Source organism: Natator depressus, chromosome 1 (assembly GCF_965152275.1).
Source record: "Natator depressus isolate rNatDep1 chromosome 1, rNatDep2.hap1, whole genome shotgun sequence".
In the NCBI taxonomy this organism is placed as follows: domain Eukaryota; kingdom Metazoa; phylum Chordata; order Testudines; family Cheloniidae; genus Natator; species Natator depressus.
In genome coordinates this window covers 174,021,040-174,043,302 of record NC_134234.1, presented here as the reverse complement: position 1 = coordinate 174,043,302, position 22,263 = coordinate 174,021,040, and the positions used below count along the sequence as shown (strand labels likewise).

General features: G+C 38.7%; 1 protein-coding gene across 2 annotated transcripts in view; it reads right to left on the bottom strand.

Annotated features, from left to right (window-relative positions):
* NRIP1 (nuclear receptor interacting protein 1) overlaps positions 1-22,263 on the bottom strand; it is a 93,308-nt gene that overhangs the window by 14,778 nt on the left and 56,267 nt on the right. Inside the window, exon 2 of one of the 2 annotated variants that reach the window (XM_074971449.1) lies at positions 20,645-20,843. The gene's annotated coding sequence lies outside the window, so the exon portion shown is untranslated. The remainder of the gene's footprint in view (positions 1-20,644; positions 20,844-22,263) is intronic. The other variant, XM_074971456.1, reaches the window with a different exon arrangement.

Here is a 22,263-nt window from a genome sequence, read left to right as displayed (position 1 = left end):
CCTACTTATATGGCCATATCACCTTAGCATTTGAGCACCTCACAATCATTAATGGATTTTGTCTTCACAACAACTCTGTGAAGTATGGATGAATTAGCTGAGGCACAGGTGAATTAACTTGACTTGCTAAAGGCCATACAGGAAGCTTGGCTGAGCCAGATATGAACCCAGGTCTCTTAAATCCCAGTCCAGTGTTTTAGCCACCAGACCAACATTCCTACCTATCTAAAAGGAGAGTTGCAGAAAGGTGAATAGACTTACCCAAGATCACACAACAGGCAAGTGGCAGGACTGGGAAAAGAATTTAGGAGTCCTAGTCCAATGGTGTACCCACTAGTCTTTCCTGAACAGTACGGTTTGCACAGGACTGGATGGGTGCCCCACCATTACTGGCAATACATGGCCTGATTCTCTGAGACTTTATGCATGGTGCAGTAATTTACACTTGTGCAAAATGTTTCCAAACCAAAATGGTAGTATTTTGAACTCACTTTGCGTGAGTTCAAATGTAAATGACTGCATAAGGATGCAAGTGAAGAACCAGGCTCACCACCTTCAAATGTTTTTGTTTTTCTTTTCAATATGAAGTAACAATGAAATAAAGATGTGAAGCAACAGAGGTGGATTTAAATAAGGATGAGGAAGTAAAGAAGGGGATTAGGAATTGATCATCAAGAACACAGAAACCGCTTAATGAAGGTGGGTTGCTTTAACACCTTCCTTATCATAGCAACATGCAAATATTAGACAGCTTGTAGGAAGACTTTATAGACATGCTCAGACTTGCCTCTTTGAATTCTAGAAAGATAAGACATCATCATTATCCATAGTCTAGAAAAGGGATAAGCCATTATGTGTTATATATGTATCACTGGGAGATCCCTCTGGTGACAAAATGGTGGAAGAGGAATAAAACCTTCTCCTCATTGTTTTGTGTTTTGTTGAATTAATTCATAATGCTAAGATCATACTGTATAAGAGAAGGTTTGACAACTGGCTGGTACATGAAATTAAGCTGCACACAGTTCTTGAAATTAATTTGGACCATAACACACTTTAATTTAAAATCAACCCATAAACATTCTTGATATTGATAACAAAAAAGCTATTAACATAAAAGGGGGTAGAATAGGTTTCTCTTTCTCTTCCCCCCTCCAACCCCGTACCCTCACATGCATATTTCCGTATTCAAACACTAGAACACACCAGGCCAGATACTCGCATTAGTTCTTTATAATCAATTAAAATAATCCTCAAGAAAACTACTTCCAGATTGGAGGACATCCTTGCTCAAGGAGTCGTCAAAATGTACCATTTCATCACAGCATGTGAACAGTTCAATATTTCAGTCACACAAAATTGACATGAACACAAAACTCCTGGCTAACAGAACAAATGTTCTTGCCAGTGAGAACAAAAGTGACAGACTGTTCAATCAAATTCAGTAGCAGTAACCCAACACCTGAGAAACAGCACAAGGATGACTGCTCTGGCGGATGAAGCAGAACATAGGCCTCCTCACTTGATTTTTATTTTATTTTATAAGACAGATATTAAATTAAATGCAACAAACTTTGGTTACAGCTCTGCCCCCTACATTCAAACAAGGAGGTGGAAGCTGTGCACAAAATTTCCCCTCTTCCCCTGCGGCAGGGTTGATCAGATTCCCAGGAGACAATGTCTCTCTCTCCTTCCCCCAAGTTTCACAGGGAAATTCTACATGAGTCCAGGGATCCACAAGTGGGTCACTTCCCTGGCAATAAGGAGCTCTGGGAGGACATGTAATACAGAAAGGGGCAGGCCTCCATTTCCACCGTCTACCTGTCTCTGGGGTGGTGGTAGAGAGGGTGGAAAGCTATATTAGTGCTTCTGCATAATGAGTGAGAAGCCTGGGCAGGCCTGTATAGGGAGGGTGCTGTGGGGGCAGGAAGAAGGATCAGGATAGAAAGGAAAAAGAACCAGAAACCAGTCAGTGTAAAGACAAAAGGGAGAACTGTGGTCAGACCACAGGTTAATGCAACATCAGGTCTGTATACGTTAAATGAGGAAAATTAGTGTGTGTATATATTACAATACCTTATGGTATTTCTCAAGTTATAGAGCTCAACAGGATACACATGTATATTAGATACCTTTTGACTAGCATTGTGATCTTTAATAGCCACAGCTGTCAAGACCCTGATTTTACGTTTCATCCAAATGAATATATCTCCTGCACCCAGGGGTCAAATTGTGTGTGTGTGTGTGGGGGAGGGGGTACTCTCCCAAACACTGTCCACAAATTTATCTCCACCTGTGTGAACCATCAAAAGGAAAGACCTTACTAGCAACAGTTTGTGGAAAGGTTCAAAAATGAACATACAGCTCTCTGAGCAACACTGGGCTCTTTAGGCTTGGCTTCTTTATGGCCAGTGAAAAGATAAGTGGTAGTATCTCTCAAATGTCATTTACTTCTGGTACCAAAGTGAGACTTCATTCACAGTAGACTAATTGTGCAGATCTGTGATGGTCCTTCTCTTCCTTCTGAGATGAGGAATGAAACAGTTAACATTTAAATCAAGTATCATCCATGGACACCTCACTGAGATGACTGGCACAGTTCACACCTCTATTGTTTTAGGCTCTCTGCAGACTCAGGTAGACATATTTGCATTAATTACATGGTCAGCATTTTTGAAGTTTTCTTCACAATCATAAAAGCTATAAGTTTTTTTTTTTTTTAAGTTGAAAATGGAGTTTCTGGAAACCTTGGTAGCAGCCTGAGAGACATGTCAATACCTGGTACTACCACAAACCAGCTGATTCCAAGCCCTGCCTGCATCACAAAATATACTGCTGGTACATAGCACTTTTCTGAGCTGAATTTTATCTACTGAAAGAAACACACTTCTAGTGTCTCCTGCACCATTAAAATACTGACCCATCTCAAACCTGTTTAAATGGATAGTTCATCTATCCACAAACCTAGAGAATGCGTGTGTGTGTCATCCTTGGGTGAGGCAAATCCACCTTATTCACCAAGTTACACATATATAAACGTACAGTTCATACATTTAAGCCAATTTTTAGTGCACATACACAGTCTCTCTCTCTCTCTCTCTCTCTCACACACACTCACTTTTAGAACAAAGTCATACTAACACTAAACTAAATCAGACTATTTCTGAACCTTTCTAGGTTCTACCTATCTCTTAACTTCCAACACAACATCCAGAAATCTGTGGATGTCAGAACTTCTATTCTGTTGCATCTTGCAACAGAATGGAGCGTTTTCTTATGGAGACAATTTCAAATTATTTTGCAAATAACAACTAGACCAACCTGTCTCTCTCTGCTGCAGCACAGTTGTCACTCTGGGGCAATAAAAAGAGAGTGTCTTCTCTGCGTGAACTTGAGCCAGTTAAGGTTCTGGAAATGCTGAGGGATGGCACATACTACAACCTGTGAATTACGCTGCTGCTGACCTCATCAGCAGTTATCCAAATTTTTACCCTCTTTACAACATATTACTGAAAGGCACCCTATGTGGGGATACACCTTAGAATCATTTAGTTGTTGCCTGCAATCCATGCTGGCAACAACTGATCTCTCAGCAAAGTCTGAGGCATTGGTTTTGACCTACCAAGTCCCAGACGGTCTGGGTCCTGGCTTTCTCCTTCTGATATCATGATAGCTGTGATAAGCTCAGGTGTCGTACCTAACAACGGCCTGGCTTAAATGGGAGTGGTTTGTTAGGAAGGGACGGATTCTCAGTTTTGGCACTCACTTCCCACAATGGATCATTCAGAGCCTGGAGTTAGTGACATTAGGAAATTGCCCTACATTCATTTGTTTTCCCAAGGCTTTCTATGGGGTGGGGGAGGATTTGACTGAAATTCAGTTGGAAGGATAAGCAGTAGGAATTTATTATAATGTTTGAATAAACCTACAGAGTCGCTGACTATTTTAACGCTCACATCTAATTACAGACAAATTAAATCAGAGAAAGTTTCTGTCACAAGCCTTCCACATTCAGAAAAGTCAATTCTTTCCCCTTGGAAATACTACTGGTGGAATCAGGTACTCTTCCTCTATATGTTTAAATTTAGCATCTTTAACACACAAGTACCACAGGACCTCTTAAAACCCCTTAGCCATAGGTGTAAATAAAGAAAAGAATATGTAGCTTATAAAATATAATAAAATGCATATTATTTAAACACAATTGTCACCCTATGCCTGGATATTTAAAGAAAAGTAAGCCCATACGAAATCTAGGATCTTCTAACCTGTAATGTTCTAACCTAGAAATCGATACGTTTGCAAAGTCTCTTGTCCATTATTCTGGCAGTCAAGGGAAATAGCCCTACCTATAATGTAAGTCACAAAGTCGGATTGAGTGTTTGACACCTAGAACTGTCCCTGTCAGTAACCTGCTTCTATTGGAGAAAAAAGAAAAAGTAAGGAAGAACATACTGAAGAATACCGAAAAATACAGAAGAGGTCACAGGGGCGGCAGGGAAATAGAAAACCAAATCTCGACAGTGAAATATGCAACTGATCATTTTGATTGACAGCTGAAAGTGGAACTGTCTAATTCACACTTGAATACAAGACTGATGGCGAAAAAGGGATGGAGAAGTTGTTTCTTTCCAATCCTATTCGATACTTATTTAATTCTAAATTTAAAATGAAAAAAAAAAAAAAAATCTCACCAGATTCTTATTGTCCTTAAACGTGTGACAACTAATTACCAATTCACCATTTTACTTGCCAACTCCCAAAGAATGAAACTTCATTCATATACAGTGAAGAAATCAATATTCTCCTCAGGACAGTCATGCCACTGAGGTTTGATCAATACTCACAGATGATGTGTTTCCACAGAACTCTGACCTCATACCTGCTGTAGAAAGATAGTGGCCAATTTCTCTATTGCAGGAAGTTTTACAATTCTCAGTAGTACTATTGGAATTGCTGGAATAGCTTTAAATGGTTGGTGACATTCACATTGAAAAGTAACCTCCCGTTGTAGGTTTTTCTTTTTCTTTTTTTTTAAATCATCATCATCAAATGCATGTGCACCAAGGCACACAATGCTTAGTAACCAAGGTAGTGTGACACCAGTTCATCCACTTTGAGACTAATGTTCTGATGTGGGTCATTTTCTTGAATGTTTTCCTCAAAACAGATTAGAACAATAAAAACAAACAAGCCATCGTTTCATACTAATGGGAACAAGATAGGGCAGAATTCAGTGATCCTGTCTTTTACCACCATGATAAAATGAAAAATCCATTGCAATATCGTACCACCATCTTTAAACAATGGCCCCCACGTTAACTGGTACTATTAGTTTCTCAAACCACAAATGGCTTAGCATGGAGAAGACCCTGTACAATTTCTGTCAAGTGGGACAGGAACTATTTGCATTAGCAGAAAATCTCTACTACAAAGTAAAATTGATTTTTCTCCAGAGAAGTCATACTATTTACTGGAAATAAAGATGCAGCCTGAAAGCCAACGCCATATAAAACTAAGCGGGAAATATTTCAGAGACTTACAACATACAGTAAGGAACGTTATGGCAACTCCACCATAACTGTGCAAGAATGACTGTGAGAAGTCCTCACAACATGAATCCTAAATATTATGTGCAGAGTTTAAAAGTAACAATATATTGTACATGAATACATCAAATAAATAATAATAATAATATTCAAAACAACATCAAAAACTAGGCTGCAACCTCCTCACTTATGAACATAAGCCAGCTATAGGATCAGAATGTTTTTCGAGTAGCTGAATCACTACTTTAACATGAATAGAGAATGTTATTCTATATTCACTGCCACAAAGCTATGATTGAAGGGGTGGGGAAAGATGCTGGGGCTTAACTACCGTAAATGCTCAACACAAGGACATACTCTGAAGTAATTCCTCAAATTTTATGTTGATAAAAATGACAAGCATTTTAAGCAAAAAGATGATATGCTGTCACAAAGTTGTGGAAATAGCTCTTACCAGTATGTTTTATATCTGTCTTTCATGAATGCTAAAGCAAGAAAATAATTGCAAAGCAGCAAGAAAAGGCTATTTATCTTCACTGCTTGTTCCATTAAATGTCAAGAAAGTTCAGACAGGTACTCGGACTCATTTAAAAACTATACAAAACAACAAAAAAGTACATAGACACTTACTGATCTCTGAAAAAAGTTTATGGTTGTGCTTACATAAAACATTCCCCCCAAAGTAAAAAAAAAGTCAAGGCAACATTTGCTAATTAGAGTCCCACAAACAACAATTTTTGGCTACCACTGCTTGTTAATAGGATTAGAGAGTGATCACCACCATTCCAACAATTTCATTGTACATACAACAAAAGTCATTTGTTCCATTCCAAAGGTCATTTGTTCCTCAATCCTGCAAAGCACTTAAGCATGTGCTTAAGTCCCATTTAAGCACATACTAAAGTTAAGCACGTGCTCAAGTACTTTGCTGAATAGAGATGGACTTCTGAACTGGGGGGGTCTAAATGGACATTGAACAAGTATCATCTATCTGAAAACCATCATAAAACTTAGCCGTATACAAAACTTAAGTAACAAAAACAAACCAATATGTTCGGGAGCTGTAGAGGTTTTGTATGTAACAAAGACCATCTTCTACTGGAAAGAGGGGAATCCAATCATCAAACAGACAAAAAAAATTTTTTTGCAAGTGTTTTAGCATTCTTAAGACTAACAAAAAGCATGCACTGTCTAGAAAATATCTTCCAGATTACACAAATAAACAAAAACAAACAAAAAACCCTATCATCGTGTCAATCATACCAAGTTTCAAAGGCATGATTTTAAGACTATAAGCGGTCAGGAAAAAAACTGAAATGGAATAACTTCCTTTAATTTTTATATTGCAGTGGGACATCCTGTGAGGTTGGAATATAAAGCCTATTAAACTGAACTATGGTTTGTCCATCCCTAAAATAGATTTGACATACAAACAAGTACAAGTACAAGGTCAAGGTCACAGATCAGCAAGAAAGATTACAAACAGGACTGATGTAACAGCTGGCATTTGTTCAAAGCTCCTGGTTTTGTTTTGTTTTTTAAGTCAACTTACAAGTGAAGCACTACATTTTTTTCATTCCGTATACTGTATTTTCAAAATGTTCCCCATCTTTGTAGACCAATACTGTATGCCTGTTTTATCTGATATGGACTGTTATGAGGAAAATTAACAACAAAACTGAGGAAGAACAATTTATGTTGAACAAAAAAAGAGGGAGAGTGCCTTCTACCACCATTTTCCACTAACTACAACTGTCAATCAACATACATTAAAGCCCAACATTGGGGGAAAAAAAATCCAACAGTCAAGATTCAAAAAGATCTAAGATCCTGTTTCAGTCTGGAATTCCACTGACTTCTATGGGACTCCACATGGGTGCAAGGGTCTTTGCTTGTGAGACAGGACTTTTTTCCATGCCACAATCTAAACCTAAATTAAAATGATAGTCTGCTTAGTTGCACACACTGAAGTCCCACCACTTGCACGTCCATCTTCATCATCAACTGCATTCACCACATATCCCACTATGAAAAAAGTGAGCAACTAAACACAAGGTCTATGTAGAACACAATCACAATAACCTTCTTCATAACAATGTCAATACTGCTGTACTGTGACAGCCTCCTTAATGCTGAGTGTTGAGCCAATAAGCAGATTAAACACAGTAGCAACTTATTAAAACTGCTGAAAATAGTTAGCAATGAAAGTCATCTACCGATTCATCCATCCACCAACCTCTACATTCTCAATGCTTAAAAAACAAACAAAAGAATATTTAGCTTATAGGTCACATTCATAGACATACCTTTTGACACTTAAAGACAAAAATAAAAGACACATTGCCTTGTGCAACAAAGTCATGCGACATTTACTTTTTTAAATTGAGAGAGAGAGAGATGGGTGCAGACGCTTTCATAATGCCTAACTGCTTGAGGAAGAGTATAGCTTGTGCTTTTCTTTCGACCCAACACATATACAGCTCACTTGATGGCAACCTAGACATGATTGGGAGCAGTTTATATATAGACAGACATCTAGCTCTATAAATAGGATGATGTGTGTTAGTATAAAGCTTTTACTGGCACTCATTTGGGGTGACCTGCATAACTCACTTGTAATTCAGGCATCTCAAACATTGCCAATAAAACCTTTATTCCATAATATGCTCTCAATTATTTTGTTTATGCCACATTTTAAACTGCTTTAGTCCCCTCCCTCTTTTTTTTTAAATAAAGTTTTAAAATGTTTTATGGGTACTACATTTGTAGCACTCCACCTATCTGACCACATTGCCTTAGTTTATGATGTTCAGGCCTTGCAGTGAGGGTTTTTGTTTTTAATACCATGAGGGTTTACAAACAAAACAAAAAATTTATCACGTGAATCATGTCATATTTTTAAGCTATGGTATCTCATGAACCATTGGGACCAAGAAACAAATGTATATAAACACTTCAAATCCTGGAATGTGAGCTCCTGAATGTAATGGTGTAGGTGGGTCTACCACTTACTATTATTCCTAAAATCTTAAATGGTCATTGAGTTTAAGACCAAAATGTGTCAGTTCTGGACCTCAGGACAATAATTCACACTTCCTTACCCCATCTGGAGTGAATGGGGTCGGGGGTGGGCGAAGGGACATTTGCACATAAATTCAGAACACACACCCCCCCCCCCAACCAAAACCAAAACAACCCACCATGACAATGAGTATCAGAGTCCCGTTCAACTGAGTAGGGCTCATGCAAAGGTGCTAAAAACAGCAGTGTAGATGTTCAGTCTTGGGCTAGAGTCCAGGCGGTGAGACCCTGCCCCTTCCCCAGGTTTCAGACCTGAGCCTGAACATCTACACTGCTATTTTTAGTCCTGTAAAGCAAGCCCTACTCAGCTGCCATGGTTTTTTTTGTGGTTTTTTTTGGCGCTGTGTACACATACCCAAAGTTATTTTCTTTGTAAAAGGCTGACAGAAAGCTGTGCAGTGATTTGGAATGTTAGGAGTCATCCCAGCAGATATTAGTAGGAAGAGTACAAATAAGAGGGTCCAAGATACAAAAATAAATGCAATTTACTTAATTAAAAAAAACCACACAACTTCTTTGCATTATGAAGCATAAAATTACTACCTACAGTATAGCATAATCACATCTCTCTCACTCAGCCTAACTGACTGCATCTTACTTCCAGCTTAATCTGTCAGTGCCGAGATCCAGCGTGGCTCAAAGGTCGTGCTCCAGGTCCTTTTTGATATAGTCACCTTTCTTTTAATGTGCATATGATGGGTGTTTTCCAAGTCAACACGCCATTGTGGAGAGACTTCAGGTTTTTAAGTCAATACACTGTAATGCAATGGTACTGATACATGGATAACTTTCATACATACAGGTGTTCTCCTACTGAATTATGATAATTGTTCTTTCTTTTTGTCTCACTTTCCTTACAAAAATATGAACATGAAGCTAATAAATGGATTTTGGCCCCGCTTCCGCTGACTACAGGTGACTAGTGGATGATATTATGAGGTTTCACATAAGGTTTCACTATTGTGTTGATTGCCTTCAATGCCTTTCAAAAGAGAATGGTTTCACTACTATGCAAATGGAGGCAGAACCCTTTTCAGGCTAATGCAGTTACAGAACATGCCTTATAGAACCAGAGCCAAGCTCAGAGAACAGAGTCATTACAAATACACTTCATATTGGACAGGCAAAGTACAGTCCAATCAAACGGGTGCCAAAGGCAGCTAGTTACACCTATAGTCAGTAGAAAAAAACCTGTGTATTACAAAAAAAAATCCTCAGTTCAGTTCCTAACGAGCAGCTGTCCACGCCCCCAAAACACAACAATACAATTATTAGTACTCATTGGCACTCTGGTTTTCTGTTTAAGGAAACGAAGGTCACTTCTCATCCCATTTCAGTCTTTGAACTATCATCTGATCCCTCCTTGTACAAAAGTGACAAAGACCAAACCTGTGAAGTGGATCAAGTTACCACTCATTGCTTGAGAAAACAAGGAAGAAGAAGGAGTAGGAAACATACTTTTTCTTCAGAACCCTGACGGCAGAAACTCCTATGTTAAAGGAGACAGCCCTGGACCTTTGTCAAATCCATTTTAGAACAAAAAACAAACTAAATCAGAAAAGTAGAAAGTGAAGACAGGACAGGAAACATCCATTATTTCTACAGTAGTGAGAAAGAAATTCTGTTAATTTTGTATTAGCTCAATGAAAGGGAACCTTTCCTAGCCCTTACTGAGGTGTCAATAACTAACTAGAAGAGAATTCCCCACCTCGCCACTGCCCGGTTAATTTGGATGTAAAAGTGGTCCATTCATGAGATCAAAGTCAGAACGCTCAGTACGAGAGGCAGTGAAGATAAACCCTACCTGTTTGTCCCTACTTCTTTCTCTGTCACTGTTTATTATCACTACTACCCAGTGTCACCTACTCATCACCAGAGGGTCATCTTCAACTCCTCCATCCCCTGCCACATGTCCAGGTTGTTCCTTAACTTGACATTTTTCTCTCCATCTCCAAGATGGAATCCTGTTTTTTCCCCATAGTTAAGACTTTCATGCATGCCTTTATCACCTACCGATTGAGGCCATGTCTACACCACCACTTATGTCAGCAAAACTCATGTTGCTCGGGGTGTGAAAAAAAAAAAAAAACCCCTCCCCCCCCCCCCCCGACTGACGTAAGTTTCGCTGGCATAAGTGATCGTATGCAGAGTGCTATGTCTGCTGGAGAGCCTCTTCTGCCAACATAAAACCTCCACGAGCAGCGGTAGCTATTATGTCGATGGGAGCGCTCTCTCCCATCAGCACAGAGTGGCTACATGAGAGATCTTACAGCGGCGCAGCTGCATCTGTACAGTGCGCCACTGCAAGCTCACTAGCATAGGCATGGCCTAAGTTACTGCAACCTGCTCTTCTCTGGCCTGGGTAACTCTGGCCCACTGACATATGACTTCATCTCTTATCGCGGCCCTCTCCCTACACCCACTTTGCTTCACCAATGCCAACTTCATTGCAACAGAAACCTCTCCTACAAGAATTTCCATGACATGCTCCCTCCTTGCACAAGGATGGCCTCCCAAGACTAGCCTGCCAAGCCACTGTGTTCTCCCCATTCATATCCTTCCCACAATACCCAAGAGAAATGAGTCAAATGAAACACAACTGAACCAAAATGATGAAAATGAGTCTACGTGTTAACACATTGCTTGTCCTTCCTTGCCTGTTCTGCCTTACTGTTTGCTGCCCTCCCTCATCATGTCATGTATACATTTAGACTGTTAACATCTCAGAACAAATTTGTGTGTGTGAGGCACCTCACATACCTATATCGTCAGACTGACCTCTGATAATTAAATGAAGTCCATGAACAAGACTAGCCCCTAGAATAGACTGATTTTTGTCCCTTCCTATTGCAAAGAAAGGATCTGGAGAGAACATGTTATTTATTGTTTAAAAAACAGCATAGTGATAGAAAGTGCTTCATAGACACATAAAAAGCCACATATGGTTCCTTCCTCCCAAAACCCAACAAACTAAGACTGATAACGCAATGAAAAGGGCAACAGAACATGGTGGGTGTTGATGAGGAGAGGAAAATGCCCTGGGGGGTTAACATAAAGGGGAGTAGATCTCTCCCCTCCTCTTTGGTTAGTGCTATTAAAAATATAGTGAAATTTCTCTCTGAGATTTCCCCCTCCTCTTCCAATTTACTTTCGCTCCTGAGATTACAAACAGAGGAGAGGCTAGAGGAAGAAAGGAAACACTGCTTATAGAGGAACTTTATTTTGAGAGTGGGTTGTTTGATATAATTTTTAAAACAATCATGAGAGCAAATGGTACCAAAGTGGAGATTATAGATGAAAAAAAGAAGAGAATTTTGAGGAGAGATTTAAAGGAAGAGAAAGGAAATCACCCTAGGGATCTAGTTAAATATAAACTAGGCCCTGGTTCAATGTAATAGAGAAGGCTTTGCAATATGCCTCTTAATCATCCTATAAACAGAACTAACCTTTCTGGCTCAAAACAAAAGGCTTCTAACTCAATGGAGTCCCCACTCCACCACTCTTTTTAAGTGAGAGAAGGCAGCCGCCATTGGCTCCAATTCTGATCTCATTTACCACTAAAATAAATTCTATTTCTCTGAACTGACTGCAATATAAAACTGGGATCAGAACCTGGCCCACTGTAATGCAGGAAGCAGGACCCTAGGTGGTCACTCAACCGGATGTGCTATAATGACCCTCTTTTTGCTATGGGAGCAAAAGAAGCTTTAAAATAAAAAAACTTTGTTCTTCTCTACCTGTAGTTGGGGGGGGGGGGAGGGGAAGCCTGGCTTTTTTCCCCCAAAAGCTGACTTGGTATTCCTCTCCTAGCTCACATAGGCAGTGCTTCAGTCACAGCCTCTCTGAAGCTGAACAATTTGGTGTACCAAGAGTTGCTGCAAGTACTCCTGGGCTTTTATGCTGGCAGATTTATGTGAAGAAGTCTCTCTGCCTTTGACATTTGCCTTGAACAACTGTGTTGCAAATGATCTCTAGCCCTAGAGAATGGCATTAATTATTACTATAATAATTTTTTGTAGCACCATAAATTTACACAGCACATTACAGAACACAGATATGTCTCCAGCTCCAAAGAGCTTACAAACTAAGACAAGTCATGGGGACAACAGTTGAGGAAATAAACAGTCTGGAAGATGGGAGGAGGGCTTTCCTTACGTGATAGGTTTCAAAGAGGCATTTGAAGGAAGGAAGAAAGAAGGTACTAGAAGATGAGAGAAGAGATACTATTCCACGTGTATGGGAAAGTGTGATAAAGAGCATGAAGTCATGAGTGGAGGAAGGAGAAGAAGATAGAGCAGCAAGAAGCATGTGTACTGTGAGGGCAAAGATGTAAGTGGAAGCAAAATTATGCAGAGTTTATACTGTAAATTAGGATAAACCTGAAACTGATGCACTACGATATGAAGCCCCTGGAGATATTCAAGGAGGATTTCTCCATGTTATAAGGAAATACCAGCATGGTTTTTGGGATCTCTCTTCATAATATAGGATTCCCTTCTCCACTATTGTAAAGAGGATTTCATTGATGGGGAGGATAGATAAAATGTTCCAACTCATCTGGACAATGAGCCACTTGCCGGGTGCAGTAATATGTAGTGGCCATTAATAGCATGGAATGATCAAAAGAAAGGAAGCTGTACTGAAGTTAATCTTCCCAGAACAAACCCTAAGAATGATAAAACTGATGCACTGGGATATGCAAATAAGCATTGTACAAATCTAGTGACGCCAATAAATCCCTTCTTCAGTAAATCCTTTCCTTCTCTCCTCTACTGTGTGATTAGTTGCTACCCATTTTGATCAAATTTTATCTAGTTAGTTTTTTTCATGTGAAGTTGGTTCAGCCACCTTTAATCTCAGCGATACATCTCAGATGACACAACCAGAGAAACTGCACATGTAAATACAGAACTGCAAACAGACTCCATTATTCTCAAGTTATCCCGTGGTGGGACACAGAAGGAACTTCAACTTCATATGATAGCCTCTACTTGCTATTTATAAAAAACGTTCATCCAGTGCAGTTCCCCACAACTCTTCCATGAAATTATTTTCTTTGCCAAATGATAGCCACAGGAGTAAACATACACACTGAGAAAAATTCTCTAGATTAATTCGAACATTCTTAGCAGTCTACTCCTCTTCAACTGAAGGCACAAGAGGCATGAAAAAAGATGTTACTTTCCTCCACTTAGGTGAAGTGATGCCCGAAAGCCTTAACTATGAGAAAATGATACAGTATGTCTCTTTCTCTGCAAAAGAAAGCCAAAACCAAAACAACCCTGCTGTGATCGTTGCTTATGACACGGATCACAATTGTTTTACTCTTATCTTATGCACTTATCTTATGTGTGTTGTATTAGCTGGTTATCTTGCATCACCTATTTAAATTGTAGGCTCTGTGAGCAAGGGAATGCCTTTTTGTAATTTATTTGTACAGAGTCTGACAGTCTGGGCTTGATCCCTGATTGGGGTCTCCAGATACTACCAATAAACCAAAAAACAGTAATAGCTACACACATGGTCCTCATCATAGCAGTATCAGAGTGCTTCACAAACATCACTGAACATATCACCACAGCTACCCTTTGAGGTCGGGCAGTGCTATTATCTCCACTTTACAGGTGGGGAACTGAGATAGAGGAAGATTAAAATGACCGGCCCAAGGTCACCCATGACCTCTGTTGCAGACTTGGGAACGGGACACAGATCTACTGAGTTTCAGTCAAGCACTTTAATTAAAAGACTATCCTTCCTCCCCACTGATAGGTGCATACGGGGTGAAAACGTCACATCTGTTTAGTACCAGAAAATAGTGTATAACAGTTTATCTCCTCATCTATCCAGGATTGCAGGGGGAGACTGCAGTTACATGACTTGGAATAGACCCAGGATATTATACTAAATATCCCGATCTGACAATAAACAATGGGGGGGTCTTTACTGACCAAATATAGTCCAGATCTAGGCTTTACACATCAGACAGCATATGCAGCAGTAGCATACTTCACAACTCTAAGCAGGGCAACTGGTCCAATACTGAATTGGACACATCCTGGGGCAGGGACACTACTTCCTGGGGCACCCTAATTTTCCCTCAGAGATTCTCCCACCCTGGCTCAGCGGGGCCAAGCAAGGACCTGGCCCAAGCCTTCCTGGCTTGTGAGAGCTGATGGGATTGCAGTACAGCTTCAGAAGACAGAATTTTGAAGCTAGTCATTGGTCCACTGTCTTGCTCCACATAGTCCTACTGAACTACGTATCAATACCGACTAATTTCTAAACACAATGAATCCCTGTAGTTTTGGAATAACTCTCTCTCTCTCTCTCTCTCACACACACACACACGTTTCTTGTTGCTCCCTCCCACAAAAATCCATTTTTTTAAAAAAATTGGTCATACGGCTTCTACTCGCCACTTGATCTGGATCACCTCGAGTGCTTCTGGGAGTGGGTTGATTAGGCAGAGGAGAAGCAGATGGGGGAGGGGGCAGGAGGAAGAGGGAGGCCTTGATGGGCCATAGGGGAAAGGGACCTGATCTGAAGAAGCTAGATGATAAGACTACCCGATTTTTTTCCTTCACATTTAACAGCTTTGCTAATTCAGATCCAGGTTCTGGAACACTTCCTCACACAAAAGTTGTATCTCATTCTGTAAGGAGCCCATTGATTTCACTGGGGCTGATATCAGGGAGGAAAAAGATACTACTCTGTGACCGGGCAGCAGAATCTAACCTTCAGAAATTCATCATCCCATGGGTATCGCGGAAGCCAAAGCATAGAAAGAATTTGTATTTTTTAATCAAACAATATTAACTTTTTTTAATGTGTGTTTTATTAAACTCTAGCAAAACTTCACCTATGGATAAAGAAATTGGTAAAACAGGCTTCAAAGACACAAACATTCTTGTTTGGTCTTGAAAAAAAAAAAAAAAGTGTGGCATTTTCTGAAGAGTGTTTTAATGTCTCTGTTGCTGGACCCCTTTACAAATAGAATTTGTAGGCCCCTTACATGGCTTTTATCACTTTAATGAAAGAAAACATTTAGAAAGGAATGCACCAAGTGCACACCACTGGTTTAAAAAAAGCAAATACCAGAAGAAACTTCAGAATGGGAGGGGAGAAGGGGAAGCCCCAGTTCTGCTATCGGACTGGTTCTGCTATCGGTCATTACTTATTATGGCTCAGATGGAAGAAAAGCACATTGAGAGTGAAGAAAAAAATAATAGTTTGGAACTTTTGCATCCTTTAAGCACCAAAATTACTACTTAGAGAATAAGCAATTTCTAGATTTGCAAATGCTTTCATAAGAATACATAAACAAAGACAAATACAAACATAGGTGTCTGTGGCCATTTACACAATGTGGCCTTGTCTAGACTAGAAAATTTATCATTTTTTAGCAGTGGGGCAACATAGGAACTACAAGTATAGACAAAGCTCAGTTGTTTTTACCACTATGTCATAAAAGCCTGCTACGGTTGCCAACTCTCCAGGATTGTCCTGGAGTCTCAGGAATTAAACATTATGTCATGTGATGAAACCTCCAGGAATATGTTCTACCAAAAATTGGCAACTCTAAAGCCTGCACATAAACACACAAAATTTCTTAGTGTAGATTAAGTCCATAAAATGAGAGAGGACTCCAGGCTTGCTCCCCACCATCCAGATCATACTGCATGATCATATATGATAAATTTTATGTTTAAACTAAAGTTTGTTGATGCAGAATGGACACAGCATCCAACAACAATTTGAAATAAGGCAAACAATATCAGAATTAATTGCAGTGGGAGTTAGGCACCTACATGCCTTAAAAATCTGGCCCTAGGTTTCAAAATAGAGAATATTAGTAACACCTGTATTTTTCAGGGAAGAATTACCCAGCATAATAGATGCAACAATTCCCCCAAAGAGTTTTAGCAATACTCTCAGTTCAATACATGGGGACGTTAATTACACAACTGCCTCCAGCATTAATGTGAATTGAGCAGCTACAGACACAATGACAAGATTATATTAATTGTTTACACACATTTCCCTTTGCTTAGGAAAGTTATGCAACAGGTCAACTTCCTCTGTTCCTTGTGCTGAAACATAGTAACAGAAGGGAAAGGGATGGAAATGGGGAACAGAAGTTTCACAATCTTGACTTGGGCATGCATAACACCCATTGGAAGATGCATGAACTGTAAACCTCTCCCTTCCATTTCCATGATTTAATACTGCCTTTACAGGCAACTCTGCATATTTTTAAAAGATATATCTTTATGTATCTGAAGGGCAGGCTATACTAGATAGGTCCACACTGGACTGACTACTGATCTTGGCAATCTGTAAAGTCAGTAAAATCAGCACTTTGATTTAAAAAACCCAGATGCATTACAGTCACAAAATCCATTCCAGGCCAAGTTTTCCCACCACATTAACAGCAAAAGGAAATAGTTTTCAAACATATTAACATATTATATTGTACATCAAAAGTTTAAATTCTATAGATGTAGTCCTACATTCCAATTAAAAAACAAATCCACACCCCATCCGAAGCATACAGATTGTTCTGGATCCCATGACAGGTCATTTAGCATAAAAAGTGATGAACACTAAGGAAGCTTTTGCCTTTAAAAAACAAAAACATCTTCCTTCCTCTTGAACACAGAATATACACTATACCAAAAACAGTGCTTATCCAAAAATAAAATAAAATAAATTATATATATATTTGGAATAGTCAGAAAAATCTTTGCTGGTAGAGTTTTCAAGGTCTGACATGGTTTTAATCTGAAATTTTCTTTTCCTCTAATCATTTATTTAAAGTCATAGGTTGATTTATTTATGAAGGAAAGTTACTTGCATTGAAATACTGTATTATTGCCCTGTATTTGTCTAACAAATGTATTCCTCCAAACTCAAAGCAAAACAGCTTTTCAATAACTGGTTAAAAATTGCTAAAAGTCATTGCAGAATGGAATAAGTTTTAAGTAAGAATTAACCAATTGTAAGGTGTTGTAGTAATTAAATATTGATTTTTAAAAACTCTTGTTAAATTTGGTCAGTTTCTTTTAACTTATGGTTTGAATGTAAAGAACCTGTGTAATTGTTTTTTTATTTTATTACAAAACATGTTTTTTATTGCTTTAAATTGACTACAAAAGGTGACTACAAAAGGTGGGAAAGAACATCCTATTCACAGAGTACTTTCCTTGTATAAATTAGTTTAGACTAAATAGTTCTAATTTCATTATGTGTTACTTAAATACAAACCATCACATCATATTGCCACTAGGTCCATGCCTCTTGAAGAAATTTTTAGTTTTCAAAGGGTCTATATGATAAATAACTTACATCCATAAGGCTACGTTCACACTCTTTGCAAGCTGTAAAATATAAACTCAAGGGTACTCTTGTATAAAGATATTGCACATCTATAAAGTGTTAATCTTAAATCTACAAGGCCATATGATGAAAGTAACTATTGTAATGCCAAATGCTGAAGTATTGACATGCATCTTTTAGGTCCCTGGTGTCCTTAAAGCAGATTGTTTACTTGTCATCTACTGGAACAACGTGTAGAGGGACAGTTTTAAAAGCCTCTCTCTGACAACTTGTATCTAGTGATAAAAAAAATCAGCAAAGTTATTAGACTGGGTTTGCATCAAGATTTAAATGTCCTGGACAGTCTCCCACCTGTCCTAAACTTAATTGGTTGAGACTGTTTCCATTACAAGGGCAGAAATACTTCAGATGTGACCACAAGCAAACATCCAAACAATCACTAATATAACTTCAGCAATGTTAAGAATGGAGCACTGAGTACAGCTCAGTATGAAGCAGCCTGAATCTTATTAACAGATTGTTCTACACTTCCCATCAAACATACAATTGACATCAGCACAGCATCTAAAAAAACAAAAAAAACCCCACACCCAGAGAATCAACTACGTAAAGTCTGTAACTGACATAGCAAATGAACAGCACTAACCTACATTTAAAAAAAAAAAGTACAAAGGTCTATGCAAATGAAAATAAACTACAGAGCACAAATACTACACAAGACTTTTTCCTAAGCCTCGTTCTAGTATAATATTAAACAGTATCATATACCCTATAATATATTCCTCTTGCTTTTCCTCTCTCTGCAGCCCCAATACATTGGGCCATTTCAATAAGGGGCGGGGGAGAAGAGAAGAGAAGAGAACCCATACTCAGCAGTTAACTAGAACAACAAATGAACAGTCACATCTTAGATTTTTCCCCATTCATTTGGATATTAAAAAAACCTCAACCTGGAATTGCATCTGTGCAGGCATGTTGCAACCAGTGACACAGATTTGTGTCACTCAGCGCTATATGTGAGTTTTTGTTATCAATCTGGTTATGTTACCAGTGAAGTATACAGCAAATTTGTCTTATTAGAATGGGCTTAGTTGATTGTAGTAAATAAAGCTGCAGACTCAATGCTCTCACAAACTTTCATTCATTCATTTCTTGTTCTTTACTTAAACTTACAGCATGTGCCACAGAAAGAGCTGAATGTTAAATATTCCTGGAGTGTCACAATATGTAATACAATAAAACAGATTACAACCATACCTTTCTTTCACAGCAGTAGTGCCAAGCACAGGTACACTGTAGCAATCAATTTGTTCTGCAGACAGTAAGGCTTTCATAGAATGCTAATGTAAAAATCTCTTTTCTTTCTCCTTCGACTTGACTCCCCAGTGCCTGGGTCCCGACCAATACAAGGAAGAGGGCGGAATGTCTTCTGCTGAGATAACCACAACTACTAATCAAGTATACGTGTACAAGGGCACAGGATTAAACCTCCACCAGGCTTGACTCAGGCACTGAGAGGCGCTAAACACATGCATAGCAAGGTCAGAATTAAACATGCACACGGACGCGTCTACTTGAGTGAACTAATTCATCACACTTTACCACTGACGGCTTTTTACTTCAGGGGAGTAAAATTACATCCTGGTGAACTGATGAGATTTAGACATAAGAGCATCCAACAACAATTTTGTTTTCCTTGAAATGAGAACTAGTGAACCCTGCTCTCTGTAGTGAAAGGCTGACTGTTTCAGAAACAAAATGTATATGGCAAACTGTTCTGAAGAAGATAAAATGGAATTATGCCATTAAGTTTAACACACATTTAATGTACTTTGGGGGAATTTTCTTTCTAAATTATTTATCTTTAATTTTTAGCATAATCAATCTATGTAAGAATAAGAATTTCACTTTTGTCTAACATTGCAAAAGTCAAACAAGCTGTTCATTTACCTTGAAGTTTATTAGCATAGCAAAGTAACATCCAGATGCTCTCAAATATTGTCAGCAGTACGCATAACATATTTTCAAAATCATTTAATAGGTTTTTATTGGCTGGCATAGTTGGATATTGCATTACTCCTTTAAAATGGGCATGGCATTACCTTAGTCACATAGCCCTAAAGCTACTTTAAAAGTTCTCCTTTAAACATTCGTTTATTTTACTTTCCTTCCTTTCTTTTAAACTATTATAGTATTTTACCACTACATGATATGAACACACATATATAAACAAATATTTTTATTATAAATACGTGGGTGTGCACATCCGCACATGGTAAATTACTGAATCACCACCATACAAAGTCTGGGAAGAGAAATGTTAAATTTTAACAGCAGTTTATTTCTCCTTTAATTTTGCCTAGTTGCATTTGCTTTTTGGTATTTCTTTAGCAGTAAGACAGACCGAGTATGTATGCACATTTATAAAATACATCAAGGCCACCGCTATAAATCATTATTAACACGGCTTTAACGAATATTGCTTCTCCTGTGGGATCTGTATTAAGAAGAAATAAATGTAAAAATACTCAAACACAACTCTGATGTTACCATTTGGTACTTTACCACCTTTAAAATTAGCAAAATACTTTTGAAACATCAGTGGCTTCAATGAGATATAAAAAAAAAAAAGAGAGAAGCATAATCAATACAGATGAGTTTGTCCTTGACATACTGACCGTGTCATCAGGCTATTGTCATGTGATATCATGTCATTTCCCCACCTGGCTCATGACCTTGTCCTTTAAATGACCCAAAGCTTCCCTCAAGTAGCAGGAGGCCCCTCCCCGCAGTCTCAGCAAGGTCGAATGGGTCAGCATGTCCTCATCTATAATCCACCACCATTTGTCAGCAGGGAGGCTGGAGGAGGCAGGCTTGCTACAAGGGGAGAATGCCCAATTAGGCAGCTGTCACACAAAGCATAGGCTGCAAAATTATCCCCTGTCAAAAGAAAGAGCAGCTGCGGGTGCCAATTACAGCAACCTTTCAACCCTTTAGGTACTGGAAACTACACAGAAGTAAATGAAGTACAATTAGTGATAACAAATCGATGAATTAGGACAGTAAATTAGAAGTTACTAGCAGGTAAGCTTAGGTCTCACATAATGTTAAGGGCATACTACACCCCAGGCAAGGGCAAGAATGTACAGATTTTACACAGTGTATCAGTTTTCTTCTATCTGTTTTTCTTGCATGAAGTCTGTTTTCCTCCATCATTTTATTCTTACATGCCTGCTGCCATAGAGCAAGTGCAGAATGTGGTGGGGGAGGGGAGGGAACCCAAGAAGAAAAGAAGTTGCATTTCCTACTCTTGCCCTTTTATCTGGGCAAAAGGCTGAGTTTCCTTTCTCATAGGGAGGTCCCCACCAAGAGCAAGCACAATTCATCTATACTAAGAGTTAATTTCAGCCTGACATTTAATGTTCACAGCATCTGACATTCTACATTGAGGAGGTTTGTCCAGAAAGACCAGAACAACAATCCAAATTATAAATCCTCCATGTGTTATTTCATTTACATTTGAAAGCCCTTAAATCTCTATTTGAAGTGTCAACAACTGTGTTACACTTCAGATTAAGGGGGAAATATTTCTCCTTATTTCAGTTCTCCTTGAGGCAGCAACTGTGTATAAGCACAAAGAATGCTATCAGTCACGTTACTCCATGTTTGTTGGCAAAAAATTTCTTGCCTCATGTATAATATTTTTAAAAAGTTGGTAAACCGCCTAACTAACTTAAGTTCGTGGTTTAAGAGGACAGCAATTTGCAGCTGTGCATGAAAGCCAGGCTCTACAGGACACTAAATACTCATCCTTTCCTTCTCCTCTCAAGTCTATTGCAACAGCATTATAGTAAATTTTTGGGCTATCTTTTGAGCTATTTCCTACCCTACGGCCAAAAGGAAAAAAAGTAGGGGGTTAAGGAAGGGAGGAAGAAAAAAGGACAGAAAAAAATATTGATGACCAATATAAAGCACCCCAGCACACTGTTAACAGTATTGAATCAGCATTTTGCACACATATTTTGGACCAAACACAAAATCCAATAAAAAATTCCTATTCCAAGACATCTTATGTTATGTATTGTGCAAAAAAATTGAGTTTTAAGTTTAACTGCAGTTAGCTCTTTTTTATATTACAAATGAGCACTCTCTCCCTCCTCTCAAATATATCTTCCACAGGACTTCTCCTTCATAATATTTTTCAGTGGTAGGGGAACTAGTCCAAATTTCTTAAGTTAACAGTTTTGAACACAAAAAGTCAAACATTTATATACATACACTGAGAACCACTTAAAAG